The sequence below is a fragment of the Falco naumanni genome, chromosome 4 (assembly GCF_017639655.2).
Source record: "Falco naumanni isolate bFalNau1 chromosome 4, bFalNau1.pat, whole genome shotgun sequence".
Lineage (NCBI taxonomy): Eukaryota > Metazoa > Chordata > Aves > Falconiformes > Falconidae > Falco > Falco naumanni.
In genome coordinates, this window is record NC_054057.1 from 1,043,499 (window position 1) to 1,058,456 (window position 14,958).

At 40.9% G+C, this 14,958-nt stretch overlaps 1 long non-coding RNA gene across 1 annotated transcript in view; it reads right to left on the reverse strand.

The window, feature by feature from the left end:
* The window catches only part of LOC121087000, a 44,966-nt gene that overhangs the window by 1,954 nt on the left and 28,054 nt on the right, over window positions 1-14,958 (reverse strand). The window contains exons 2-3 of the long non-coding RNA XR_005827494.1: window positions 12,096-12,170; window positions 1,134-1,312 (exon numbers count right to left, since the gene is read on the reverse strand). This is a non-coding gene — a long non-coding RNA (uncharacterized LOC121087000). The remainder of the gene's footprint in view (window positions 1-1,133; window positions 1,313-12,095; window positions 12,171-14,958) is intronic.

The window sequence follows — 14,958 nt, forward strand, 5'->3', positions numbered from 1 at the left end:
TTGTGGGGTTTTTTATACTGCACTGGCATTTTAACAATTGGAAAGAAACATGAGTCAGCATCTCAGGGCAGTTATCTTGCCCCTGTGGTCAGACTTTTGGAGTTTGCATAGAAGTATTTCTGTTTAAGATGTTCAATAACATTCACCATCATCTTACTTGTAATGTTTCAGATGAAAATGGAAGGGAGAAGACACAGAAGTGTTATATACATATATATATACACATATTTTTTTTTCGTTGGTTGGTTTGGGTTTTTAATTGGCATTTTGAGAAGAAGGAAAGATGGAAATGTTTTCCAGCCAGCTCTCACACACTGACACTTTCCCAATGAGCTGCATCACTGCAGCTTAGAAAGCAGAAAACCTGGCAGTCAGGAGCCAGGTTTCCTGGCTGCGAGGAAGAGATGCAACTGACTGATCAAAGAGGGGCCCCCCAGTCTAATCCAGACTGCATGGGGCTTAGGCCTTCAAGGATATAAAGTGTCTATGGAGAGGCCCCTGCACTTTTTTAGGCCTCTAGATTTCAGGGAATAACTATTTCATTCCTGGCAGCTTTTTTTTCAGAGTTTTTTCTTACTGAAATTGGGCATGTGTGAAACAGCAAAGAATTTGCCCTGATCACTTTGTGTTACACAACTGTCAAGAGTTGTGTAAAAAAGACCAAAACCAAACAGAGACTGCTTTTCGGTAAAGATAGTATTCAAGGACTTTCTGGTTTTAAGACACAGATTTGGATCATATCTGCAATCTTGTCAATCAGAACAAATAAGACATAAGGTCCCTAAATTCCTATTATTTGAGTAATTGCTTATGTGCCTTGCTGATTTTCAAATTTCAAAAAGACAAGATGGTCAAAAGCACTGCAAGTTTTCAAAGATTATGCCCGTTTTCAGGTTGCTATGTCATTCAAAGTGATATGCACCAGATATGTCCCAGCCATGCACAATCCTTTCCAATACCATGACAAAATTCAGGAGTCTCTCTGGGTTACAAGGGCCAAACTCTTTGGTTTCTATTTTTTTTTTGTCCAGCTCCCACTGAATCGTGCTGCGTATGTGCATAATAGCAGAATTTCACCCAAATGTGTGAGGCATTAGCCAAAGAAGTAAAAAAGTAGGTTTTGTTGGACTCACTTCAGAGTTTCTTCCTCCTCCTTGTCTTCCAATGCTGTGTTTGAAAGATTGGTATTTAAGAATCCAGAAGCGTAGATCCAAACGCCTTGTCCTCTGCTCAAGCACAGTCGATCTCTCACAGGTTAAGATTGCAGATTCTTAGGACACTTTTCCTTCAGAAGGCTCTCAGTCTAATGTGGCTGCAAAAAGCAGTAATACAAGTAGCTATTTTGCCCCTTGTATGAACTACCAGAATAGAGACACAAACATAGCCAGCATCACCCCAAGTACTCATACACAGCAGAGCTCTCAGAAGTATTGTGCCTCTTCTCTGAATGTGAAATTCTATTTTTAATGTAGTAAATCCACAGGATTTTATGCTACTCTGATATGTGATAGGAAGAATCTACAGAGGTATGATTATATATGTAAGCAATGTTCAAAAATTTTTGCACTTGTATGCACTGTAACAGTTCTGGATAACAGCACTACACTTGTAGGATACTATTAAGGAGCAGGTGCTGCCATTTTTTCCATTATACTTTTTTTTAAGGTAGAAACTTGTCAACAACAATCTGCTTTCTTCTGCAGACTTAATATTCTCTTTGGAATAAAACAGGTAGCAGATGCACTATTTCTGCAGTTTCAAGGATTCTGAAACAAAGTAAAATTGGTAAAAGAATTTTGCAATCTACTCATAACCAGATCAGCTAGTTTTCCTGTGCTGAGATGTTGTCCGCTGCAAATACCACTGCAAAAGCACAAAGGAGCATTCAAGTTTGATGTCACCTGGATTTTCTGCTGCTGTGTGTGGTAACATGATGTCATGGTTTAACCCCAGCCAGTCACTAAGTACCATGCAGCCACTCGCTCGCTCCCTCCACAGAGGAATGGGGAGAAGAATCAGAAGGGAATGGAAAACTCAAGGGTTGAGGTAAGAACAATTTAGTAATTGAAATAAAACAAAACCAATAATAATATTTATAACAATTATAATGAAAGGGAGGAAGAAGGACAGAAGAACAAAATCCGAAGGGAAGGGAGAAAACAAGTGATGCACAATACAGTTGCTTACCACCTCCTGACCAATGCCCAGCCAGTCCCTGAGCAGCAATCAGCAGGCCCTGGCCAACTCTCCCCAGTTACTGAGCGTGACATTCTATGGTATGGAATATCCCTTTGGCTAGTTCAGGTCAGTTGTCCTGGCTGTGTCCCCTCCAGTTTCTTGTGCCCCTCCAGTCTTCTTGCTGGCAGGTCATGAGAAACTGAAAATTCCTTGACTTAGTATAAACATTACCCAGTAACGTCTAAAAACATTAATTATCAACATTATTTTCACACCAAATCCAAAACACAGCACTGCACCAGCTACTAAGAAGAAAATGAACTCTATCCCAGCTGGAACCAGGACATGTGAATATACATGCCAAAATATCTAGCCCAATCTTGTTCCATTAAATTAGTTGAAAGTTGATTGCTATTCTGACGAGGATGGTATATGGAAATTATTGCTATTCCTAGAACAGATCTCCTAATCAGATGTTGCACAACTAAAGCAATTAATATCCCTGGAAGGACCAAGATGTAACACCTACCATTGATATCAGATTGCCAGCTAACATTTCCCTAGCTAGTTCTAAAATGTGTCTGAATCTAATTGAACTTTCTAGCTATTTTCATCTAACACATTTCAAATTTCTCCACTTTCTTGTTTCATGTTTGCTTGCCCCTTTGTAGCATTATGCTTATGACACCACAATAGGAAAATCTAGACCTTATTCTAGTCCAAGACCACTTAGCAGTGTGCAACAAAACATCCGAATGTGCACATTCTCAAAAACAACTCCCAGACCTTTAAAATAAATAAAGTATAATAAAAGTGTGTGAAGCCATGCAAAGGAGAACTGGAAGAGTTTGAAAAGCAAGAATATCATGTAAGATGTGGTGCTGTTGGTGATTCCTTCTGGCTTTTTTCCAGCCTGCAGTGGCCAAGTTCACAGCTTTTGTAATGTACCTCAGTCCTACTGACTCACCATGGGACAGCCCAACCTTAAGAAGACATGAGACTGAATTAGAGGCAAGTCACATTTGGCCCACCTCCCCAGGCTAGGGTCATGAGAAATCCGATTTGATGAGGGCTCCTGGGAGGCTAAAAAAGTGAACATAGGAGATTATTCTGTAGGAAGAAAAATTCCTTGAAGTGACATTCTGCTTATTGAGGAAAGTACTTGGAGGCTGTGCACACTCTTCCTCTCTACCTCTTTGGCCCCATGAAGCTCCCCTCTTTCCCTATGGAGGAATGACAAGCTGCATCTGGTGTGGGAGCAGGGTAAAGTGCTGGTTTGTTCTGTGTTGGCATCTGGATTTGCCCCCATCATCTAGGAGGTGTAGAGGTCTGTAACCTAGCTAAGGGGCTATGCCCTCACAATGGGAACAGTGACAGAAGGTCAAGGGAGACAGCCCAAAGAAGCTGTAGAAAAGGTCTATTTTCCTTGCCTTTTCCACTTCTAGGGAGGAAAACTGGATGTTAATTTCTGACTAAATACTAGAATTTCATTTATTCAGGGGCTTTTTGGGTGCTTCTGCTCAGGCTCCTAGATTAAAACTAAACAGAAAAACACAGGTAGAACTCTAATTTAAGATGCTTAAGCAGTATGGAAAAAGTGGGAATCAACCCATAGAAACTACCTGTTGAAATCAAGCAATCCTTCAGGATTATACAGCTCAGGAAAAAAAACCACATTAAACTTCATTTTATAATACTGAATTACTGAAGCTAATCTTCTCAGTGAATTTGGGAAAACATGAGCATATGCTTTGAAAGAGCTGAAAAACTTATTTACACTCCTACTGGTTGTTCTTTGCTGCCCATTAGATGCTGAGGGCAGTGGTCTCCAGGCAGAACCCTGTCACTGGCAGTTCCAGGCAGCCCTGGGACTACACACTCTCAAGAGGTTAGACTATTTGGAAAATGTGTGATATACAAAAGACATTTCAGATTATTTGATATCACAAGTCACACACAACACTAGATGGCAATGAGCTAGAAAAAGTGTGCTTTAGGTACTACAAATAACTTTTTTTTCAGTGCAGTTTCTACAATGGACAGTTCAGGGTCATGAAGAAATAACAAAGTCACTTTCAAAATAAGAAATGTGCCAGCACACTAAATAGAGTATCACATACAGAGACTGCTCCAGAGACACAAATCTGTGAAGTCAAAAAAGCATTCAGCTTGCTCAGGCTAAATAGTAGCTGAGAGCTATGACTCTATGTCATATATCTAGGTCATATGGCTGCTGGTCCTGGACCTAGCTCAGATGTACCTGTAACTGTGCAATATAAACAGCTTTCTCCACTTATTACAGCTTGTGCACCAAAACGTGCCCAGAACTGGCTTTTGGAGAGTCTCTCAGGTTCTCCAGCTGTTCATGGACAGGGACATCAGTAGTCTGTGACAGTAGGGGCATGGGAGATATGAAGAAGCCTCAGAGTCTGTGACTGGGATGTGAGATTTGTGGCAAAACCGTATAGTGCTGCCAACTGCTGGGAATCCAGCACAGGGTATCTAAAAATATCATGGAAAAAAAATGTCAACAGTTGTATGTAAGAAGATAAAATTGTAAAGTGAATTGTTATCTCATCTCTCAGTGGGAGGGGGAAATGTGAAGTTATGACTTGGCACTGCTCTTGATTCCAGGAGCTGTTTTAGCCACTCTCCTACTCAGAAATTTCAACCCACCATAAGATATTCTTGAGCTTTCAATTTCCTTGCCCCTTTTTCTTTCTTCTGGGGCAATTCCCTTAGCACAGCCTTCCTACTCCTAAGGACTACTTCCTCTCTTTCAGGAGCCTCTAGCACCTTGATTTTTTTTCTGCTGTAAACATGCTAGAGGTTAAGTCTGTGCCTTTGTCCCCAGTCCTTTCCTCACAGCACACCTCTTTGCTTCTCCATATCAACCTGTCAGTTTGTTGGCTCTCAAAATCTGGGGCTGAGCAAAGCTGCCCTGTGTGGAAGGCTGCTGAGTGAGAGATATTCTTGAATTCCTTTAGACTCACTATCTCCAGCTCAGAAATTTAAAAATTTCTGGAAATATATTACTGTATCTTCTTAGTATTGTCTTCTGAAGCATTCACTGAGTATTACCTCTTGTTACAAGGGGATGTAACAAGGGAGAGACTTCTGTAAGCCTGTAAATGGAGACTGCTTTCTGAGTGTCTTCTGTAGCCCAGTCACACAGCAATACAGTGGATGTATTGCTATTGCTAGGCCACAGTCTTTGTACCAAGTGTGCAAGGCCTCAAGGCTGAGGCTTGCCAGCCTGGCTGTGTCTGAACTCATCTTGACCTGCCTGAAGCTTTATTGCAACAGCAGTTCTTTTGAGCAGGTGTGTATATTTAAATTGTCCTAGTTTTGCTTATCTTTGTGTGGCACAACCAGAGTTTTTATACATCTAGTAGTAAAAAGTAAGTTATTCTTTCTAACGTGACTCTAATGTGAGAAATACAGTCCCAGTATGACAGCAGAAGCCTTGAGAAGTAGGGACAGAGCATGAGGTGCAGAGGGACTCTTTCATGAGGGACCAACAGGCTGAAGCCATTTAACTTCGGACTCAGAGGAGCAGTGCAAGAATGAAAGCATTACACTTAGAAAAGGGGTATAAACTAGGAAGTGTATATACAACAAACTATTATTATTATTATCTGCTGTTATTAAGATGTTTCTGCCCAGAAGTATTAATGTCTTTTTTAAAAATTTATTTATTTTTCTGAGATAACTAGATCTGAACTAATAACAAGTGTTGGATTTGAGTGTTAAAAGTTCATTTATACTAACAATAAATACTTGGATTGATGTATAAGGTGTTTCCTTTTTGCCCATAACAGAATTGTGAGCATTACAATTGCCCCACAGACCAGGTCAACCAGGCGGCATTGAGCACCTTGGTAGACAGGCTAGGTTGTGGCACTGCAAATTTATGAGGTACTGCACCACTGTGGGGAAACCCTCACTCTGAAAGCCTGAGATTTCAGAGCTCTGTATATGATAATCACTTTAAAGCCAGATTCTGTCACATTTGAGATCCACCACTGAATTCAGTGAGGCAGGATGCAATAGTCACTGGGATTTGTAGAACATTTTCCTAGGGCACTTAACATCAGTGTTAAAAAGATCCAGGTAAGAACTACTTATTACCTTCTCCTGTTATTTAACACAAAGATATAAAGAAGAAAAGTTGGATCAGTCAAAATTGATATTGTTCATTCGTGGCCACACACTATAACTACCTGTAGTCCTTATTCTAGAATCTTGGCTACAGAAACACATCTCACACAGTCTTCTTTCTGATACCTTGCGTGGGTTTTGCTCTTCTTAATTAGAAATGCATTATAACCCAAATACATTATCCAATGCAAACCCCAAATGCATTATTAACCCAGAAGTGAGATACAAAACTTTCTGTGGTTTAAAATTTTCTGCTGAAATGACCTCATAATGCCAATAATTTCTGAAGCTTGCCTGAGTTCAACTTTCTTTAAGAATCTGAAAATCTCAGAGGTCTGCTGCAACTCTGGTGGCCCTTAAATAACTTCCATGCCCAACTTCTCTCTCTCTGTCAGCAGTTCCCTTATTTCTCTTGAGCTGAAGAAGATAATCAGGTGTCCTCTCTCATCCATCCCAGTGCACTCTGGTGTCAGGTGGTAGTCTGTGTCTGTTCCTAATAGGTTGGCTTGTTTTTCTCCTCCTTCACAGTGATTCTCTAGCTAGCTGATAAATTGTGTTTTCACTTGTCACAGCTTTCTGATACAGCTTTTCCAGGTTGTGGCTGATGTCCAGAGCCTTTGGCCCTAATTTTTCTAGGCTTTTTTCTCTGGTAGAGGAAGCTTTAGGCTATATCCCAGGAAAGTCTCCCTGATTTTAGGGAAAAACCCCACAGGCTTGTGGGGCTTGGACGTACCAGTCTTTTCAGTTAAATGAGGGGAGGGAAGGAAGTTGGAAGTGTCAATGGTGAGCACTGTGTAAGTATTTAATGTTTAATGCATTAAACATATGAACAACTAGGAGATAAAAAATGGTCCCTTGTCAGTGTTGAAAACAGTAACAGATAATAAACTACTCCACTATCCAAGGACAAGTGCTAATACTGAAAATATATTGCAACTTGAAGAAGTCGTGTAAAATGGAGCATCAGTGTACGATGTTACTTCCCCAAAGAAACATTCCACTGATAGTTTGGTTTTGAGATTTCAGGTGAATCCAAGAGCACTTCAGGCAATGCAAATACACTTTTTTTTTTACTTAAAGCTTTTTGTAGGACTTTATCCCAGCATACTTTAGTAGAACTTATGCTGAAATACCAGCTTTTCTTTGAATTCTCTTGTTTAGATGGCTTCTCAGTTGAAGTTATTTTTACCACTTGTGGCTTGCTTTCGTCTTAACACTTACACAATCCCTTCCAAGAAAGGCAAACCAGTTTGCATGTGCGAAATATACTGGCATAAAACTACTATTGCAATGTTCTCTGAGAGCTTCACAAATACAAATGGACTTGTCTTCACATCACACTTAATAAAACCGATACCATTTTGCACAGTGGAACAAACAGCCTATCCACAACTGTTCAACTAACCATTCAACTATCAGAGCAGGTGTAAAATATCTCACTTGTGGAAAAAGCAGTAAGCTAGCTCTTCCATTTTCATTATGAGGCAGAAATTAGTACTGCCTTTAAAAAGAGAGAGAATGCAATAAAATTTACCACAACGTAGTACAGAAGTTGCTGGGGATGGAGAACAGCATGTACAGCCTGTGGTATTACAAACTCTGTGGTGTGGTTAGTTTGCTGTGGACTGAAAGAAAGGAGGTTTTGCTGACTTACCTAAACCCCAATGTTTTCAAATAGCTTCTCTACTGAAGTTACTAAGGAAACAGTGTCTCCACCCTGTAAATACCTGTCAGAAGATGATTAGGGTCAGATTCAGCATGTCTATTAGTTGGTATAGTATGGCTACCATGCTAGCTTCAGGCTGCTGGAGTCTCCATGTGGAGTTTTCTCAGAAATAAAACAGGCTTTACCAGACAGGTGCACAGGAATATGAGGCCAGTCTCTGAGAAGACTGAAGACTATCTGGGACTGGTTGTGTCTGATTCAGTTTCACTGGGCAGTCCCACAGATACATGGGAAGCAAAGTCAGGGAAGATTTACATTTTAGAGATGCACAAATACTACCGAAATCTGCAGTCTTGTCACAGGGCTAGCACAAGTTCCATCAAGGGATTTAGACACTAAGGCCTGAATTTATCCTACTTACTCCTAAGTATCTTCTTCTAGCACATAAATTAAGCACCTTCCCATGGCCTCTGAGGTTGTGTTCTTCATGTTTCAGGACCAAATACAAGGACCAGCAGCTACAACAGATGGGAACCATGCCCCAGCATAATACTCTGGTTTGCAGAATAACAGTTCACCCACCAGGTTCCTCAAATTAATAGATGCTTGACAGTATTATTCATAATCCTGGCACTTCAGCACCCTCACTGCAAAACTGAGGTAATTGTATTGATTCATCTTATAAATGTGGTGAGAAGACAAATGCTGTAATATCTGTGAAACACTCAGATATCACCCTAACAGAACTAGAGACATGGTCATGAAGGAAAAGAAAAATTCTGCAGTCCAAGAAGGGTCTGGATGGTGTATATTAAATAAGGCCTGGTCCTGCATGCTAGTGAAGTGCAATAAAAAGAATGTTGAATAACCAGTCCCTCAGCTGGGAGGATGGCTCCCGCAAACTGAATGAAGCATTGTGATGGGTGTACTCAAGAGGTTAACTTGAAGGGCAGACTGCATTGATATTTCCTCGTGTAGTTCTTCCTGTGAGCAACTCAGAGTATCTTAAGAATATGTTGAACTCCCAATTTATTTACATCTCTGTTGTTGAGTCTTATTTCTCCAAGGTTCTGCAAAATGCCCCAAAGCTGTGAGGAAGTACTGTGACACCTGAGCAGCTGACAATGCAACTTTCATATGCCATCAACAGAAACTGTGTTTTGCTTTTATGTATCTTCCTACCTCTTCTAAAACACAGTGCCCCTTTAGAACACCTGCATGGGTATGAGGACACAGAGGAAGAGGAGGACAGCCTTTGCAGCCTTACTTCTGTGACACGATGGGGAGCATATACAGTTTTCATGGGTGTGAGCAGGTTGCAGTCCTCACTGCGCCAGTAAATCTGTTCCAGCTTCTGGGTGGGTCATCAGCAGGACTGGTGTACAGATCTACAGTATAGGTCTGTTCCTATTCAGCAAAGGATGTAAACAGCATTAGGATTACCTGCTGAAAGAAGACCTCAGCCCTGAAGAACAGCAAATCGGAAATATTTGGCTTGATTTTCTTCCAAAATAAAGAATGGTTTCTCATTATTAAAAGCCCCAAAGCTTTCATTCAGGTTACCTGAAGCATCTGATTGGGCTACAGCTCAGTTTTATCAATGTACAGGTTAGCTGTCTATCTGAACTGGCTGTCCAGGCTCTTTCTGTTGCTAATGAGAGCCCCCTTCATATGGTGATTCATTCTAGCCTAAGGTGGAGTAGCTTAAGATGGAGGCAGTTACTCTCTGTCATGGTTTAACCCCAGCTGTCAACCAAGCCCCATGCAGCCACTTGCTCACTCCCCCCCACCCAGATGGACAGGGAGGAGAATCAGAAAGAAATTTAAAGCTCAAGGGCTGAGTTAAGAACAATTTAATAGGTAAAGCAAAAGCTGCCCACGCAAGCAAAGTAAAACAAGGAATTCATTCACTACATTCCATGGGCAGGCAGGTGTTCGGCCATCCCCAGGATAGCAGGGCTCCATCATGCGTAATGGTTACTTGGGAAGACAAACACCATAATGCCAAATGTCCCCCCCTTCCTCCTTCTTCCCCCAGTTTATATGCTCAGCATGACATCATATGGTATGGAATACCCCTTTGGCTAGCTTGGGTCACCTGTCCTGGCTGTGTCCCCTCCCAATTTCCCATGCCCCTCCAGCCCTCTGGCTGGCAGGGCCCAAGAAACCAAAAAGTCCTTGATTTAGTATAAATATCACCCAGCAATAACTAAAAAAATTAGTGTCCTATCAACACTGTTCTCACATCATAGCCAAAACACAGCACTGTACTAATAGGAAGAAAATTAACTCTCCCAGCTAAACCCAGAGCACTCTCTCCAAATACTTACCTCTAGCTAGCTACCTCTGGCTAGCTAGCCAACTACCAGGTAAGGGTGGAAAAGATTATTCCTACAGCCTAAAATTTGAAGGAATCTGGAATTATTTTCCTACTATCAAACTTTCAAAGTCCTCCTGTGTGCTCTTCCTTGTGCTCAACCAAAGTTGCCACATGCCCATCCCTGTAAGCTTGAGGGTCAACAAATTGTCTGAGAACTAATGTGGATAAGACACTTACAAGGATTCTACTGCACAGGACTCAGTACCCTTTTCAACAGAAAACATCCAATTTCACCATAAAAAGGCAAGCTGAAGCACATGACAGGAATAGGAAAGCACCTCCGTTGGTATGCACCTTCTTTCCTCGTGTCCTGCTTTGCCTGAAATTCTTAAAGATGTTTTGACACAGAGACTGTAGTCAGCATTTGCCCTTCCACGTGGGAGGCCTAGAATATGAGATAAACTGCAAGGCCATCACTTAATCTTTGCTATGGTTTTAGTGGTAAATGGCTGAGGCCCAGTCATTTCTACTTAGGTAATCTGCTGGGTAATTTAACCAATATTTTGGCTGACACTGAACTGTCTTTAGCTCTCCTTCCTCCACAGGAAGAGACCTCTTCAACAAATTAGGAAAATTATGTCAGTTCCCTTCGTGTATCCCCATGTCTTGACTTCAGTATCCACATAATGTTCTAAATTTAAGGCAATGGTGTTATTGTCAGAAAAAGCTAGTTCTCTCTTATGTGCAGCAGTTGATGCAGTAATAGAAGTACATCATGGTTTGGTTCCCTTGCTTCAGTTCTGTCGGTGGCAGTGTTGTGACAGCCTGTAGAAAGCCCCAGCTGAAGAAAGACAGTTTTGTTGCAGAAACTTTTTGTTCTTTTTTGATTCTTCTCTTTGGTACAACCAAGTGGTACTTCCCTGTTTATAGAATTTCAATTGCCTGGTGAAGTTTATATACTCTTTTCTTTTCTTCTTGCTCTTTCTAATTTTATAGATGGAGAACCTAAGCAGCTCTTTTAATTTTATAAGGCAAGCAGTCTTCACCTGGGAAACTCTCTAACTTTGGGAGGCTTTTCTCCCACTGCTTCCTCTGCTTCTATCTGCTAGGCAGTTCTTTTGATTGGTTAATGTTTATAAAGCTCACTAAACCCTTACAGGAGAGATGTTAAGAGTAACACCATAGAATGTAAGTCTGAGACAGCTCTCCAGAGTTCATGAAATCCTTTCCTGATCATTTCTCACAGGCCATTCTTCCTAGACCCATGAACACTTCATTCTTTTCCCCTGGATTTCTTCAGAGTCCCAACAGTCCTGAAAAAGGGAATTTCAGGTGGTTCTGTCCTTTCTAACAGGCCGTATCCTGTATAACATAATAATTATTTAGCTATGATTTGAAATGTAGCCTCAGGTGCCTAAAATTAAGTGTCCAATATGAGATATTTCTTCTCTTTTGAATCTCTTTATCTGTATTTTAATCTCAATCAAACTTTCTGAAGTAGCTTCTAATTATTTGCATTACCATTTTGGAAAGAAACTGTCCCTAATTTTCAAAGGTTAGAACAACTGGAGCTCAGGCAGCCCAAAACCATTGTCCACTTGTCTTCAATCTAAGCACCCAGAGTCGAGGCACAAAGAATTAAAACTCTTTCAAAACAGTGTATGCAAAACTGTGTTTTCTTTCTCAAATCAGAAGTGAGTCATGAGTCACTCATTCCCCATCACATGGATCCAGCAAACCAATTATGCCAAACTCAAGACTGCTGCTTACCTCACAGATTACGAAACTAGCGTGTACGTCTTCCAAGGATGACTTCTTCTGTGATCTTTCCTAGGACCAACCGTTCTGTCTAAAGAGTGAAAATGAAAACAATTTATTCATTCCTGAGAGACTTCAAATATTAGAAACTCTATCAATAGATGGATGTTTTTCTTCCACATTAATTTAGAAAGTACTGTCTGCATAGGCTACTTGCTATACATGTAGGTCTTTTTTCCTTTCCTGTGTGGGAGGGATTCAGTCCCAAAGGACCACATTTGCTAAGTTTCCAAAACTTTTGCCATCACTTACAGGTTGGCTCTGCTAGTTTCAGCTGTAACTGCTTTTTGCTTGGTCAAGCTAATAGAGCAAGCAAAAAGGAGCTTGGTGACTCCATAAAGGCCCTGAAAAAGGCAGAAGGAAGTCCCAGTATCACAAGACAGGGAGAGAAGAGGTCATGGATTACTTCTGGTACTCCCAGACAGTCACACCCACCCACAGGAGTCCCACTCTTGAGAGCTGAGACAAGCCCCTTCTCCAAGCAACTGCCCCTTTTTTTCCCATGAGGCAGTGAAAATCAAGTGACTTAGGCAGGATTTTTGATCCTGCAAGCCAAGCATGTCTTTACCAGGCATAGTAGCCCACAAAAAGATTAAACCTGCAAACAAAATTGCTGAACTAGCAGCCTGTACATTGATTTGTGAGAGATGTCCTGAGTGGTAAAACCCGTAATTTTTCAAACACAGACAGCAACTCAGAGAGAGATGGTATAGAAAAAAAATGTGGATTGTATCTCCCTGTTACCCACTGTGTCCCTGTAGGGAAAGCCCTTTCTGCTCAGGCTTGAAGGTTTTCAGTGGCTTGCAGTCTATATTTAAAAGCAAAATCTACACAGCCCCTTCCAAATCAACAGGAAGCATTTATGTTCTTTCAGCCATCAGAGACCACTCTTCCTAAAGGCTTACTTCAGCACTCCCTCTGAAACAGCTCTGTAAGTCTTTTTCATACTCTCTGGAACACATGTTCAGGTTATGTATACCTGGTTTTATTGAAACTCCACATAAAGTTTCTAGGAAATGACACAATCCAGCTATAATTGTAGCACAAGCCAGTATTACAGCTTTTCAGGAATACTATAGGAGATCAAGCAGTCTTAAGAGAAAAGGGTGAACAGCCGCTGCCAAAAACCTGCAAATTTGAAAAATGTTGCCTTGCTATAAAATTGTAAAAACACTCCTCAGGGAGTGTTGCAGCACAAGCAAGCTATCAGGCTTCACCATTGGTCAGACTACTGTCCATGCTGTTTCTGCTTCCTCCAGAGGTCAGACCACACTGCTTCTTCTCCAAACAGCCACCTACCCCCCACTCCTTAGGGCTATTTAACCACTTAGCAGGAACAAGCCACAGCTGCACATCATCCATGTCAATCAACAAGGCCACAGCTGCATATTATCAATGCTAATCAACCCACTGCCTTCATTCCTCTACAAGGGAGCAGCTAAGTGGCTATATTATTCATCAGTCCTGTTTATAATAGTCACTTACACAAGGCATCAATTTTCACTCCAACAGCTGGAGGCCATTGCAGCTGCAGTGTCAATGGCATTGGTGAAGTGTTTTAAAAAATTAAATCCACAACACCAGCCTGTACACTCGACTATACTCCCTGCCTTTGAAGCAAAAATATGTTTCAACCTGTTATTTTAATCTTTATTTCTATTGCTTTCAGTCCTGCAATGTCACATGAAAAAGGCAATAAGCTGCAGGTCCCAGCTTGCCTCATACAATGGCTTCTTAGAAATGTAAGATTATTACAAATGGTTTTACAGAAATTGCAATAGATGTTCAAGGAGGATGTCTACACTACACAGTGCGTTGTGGTGTGGACTGCGTGAGCTGGTCACATAACTGCAAGCCAGATATCAGGCAGAGCACTGAGCTGCTAGAGCTTTTATCAGCTCTGAAACGTCTGGACCTTGTTTTGTCTCTCTTCACAATGCTCACTTAAGACAACTGTGATGTTGTATAACATGACACTGCTTTGCATAGTATAAACATACCCTAATTTTTCTTACAGATTCTTTTTCACTAGTGACGATGAAAAGGAGAAATTATGTAGAAGCCAATGATAATAAATATGAAGAATACCTTGGTGGGGTTGTTTCAACAATAATTTTGGAGACCTGAATTTCATTTTAAAAGCACACATTCTCTATGCCAGGTATTTCACACCACTTTCTGTTGAGCTGCATAAGTGTCTACAGCAGCTAGAAATACTTATTGTCCTGAGAACAGGATTATATTGAATTTAACCACCCAGTCTTAACCCTGTAGAGATGCAGTAGGTCAGATACTGACTGCTCCAGTTCCAGCTGGAGCAGAACAAGTAGATACCCATAAAGTCCTCATCTCTCAGTTCTGAACTCAGCCTGGAAACTGAGTGTTTTCAGAAAAGAAGAACCATACCCTTGATTGTTGTAATAACATTTTGCAACAGATCACACAGGAAGTGCTGTTTCCTATTTTCAGATCTAGAGTTTAACTATGTGTTTGTTCACAAAGAAGAAGACACGCTCAGACAAAACAAGCTTGATAAATCAGTGAGTAGCTAATATTTTCCTTTTTTACTTGCAAATGTGTATATATATGGATTCACTCAGTGGGGAGGTATATGTGGCAGCAGAGCTACCATTCAAGCAGACACTATCTTTAAGAAAAATTGGGTCTTCTGACTTAGCTTACAACTTGGGATAAGGCTAGATGTGCAAGTAGAGAACTGAACTGGACAAATGGTGTAGAAAATTGTATAATCTTTTTTGTACAAGACACTGGGTCTCGGTTTCAAAGCTATTCCAGGAGGTCAGTAGCTTGCAAA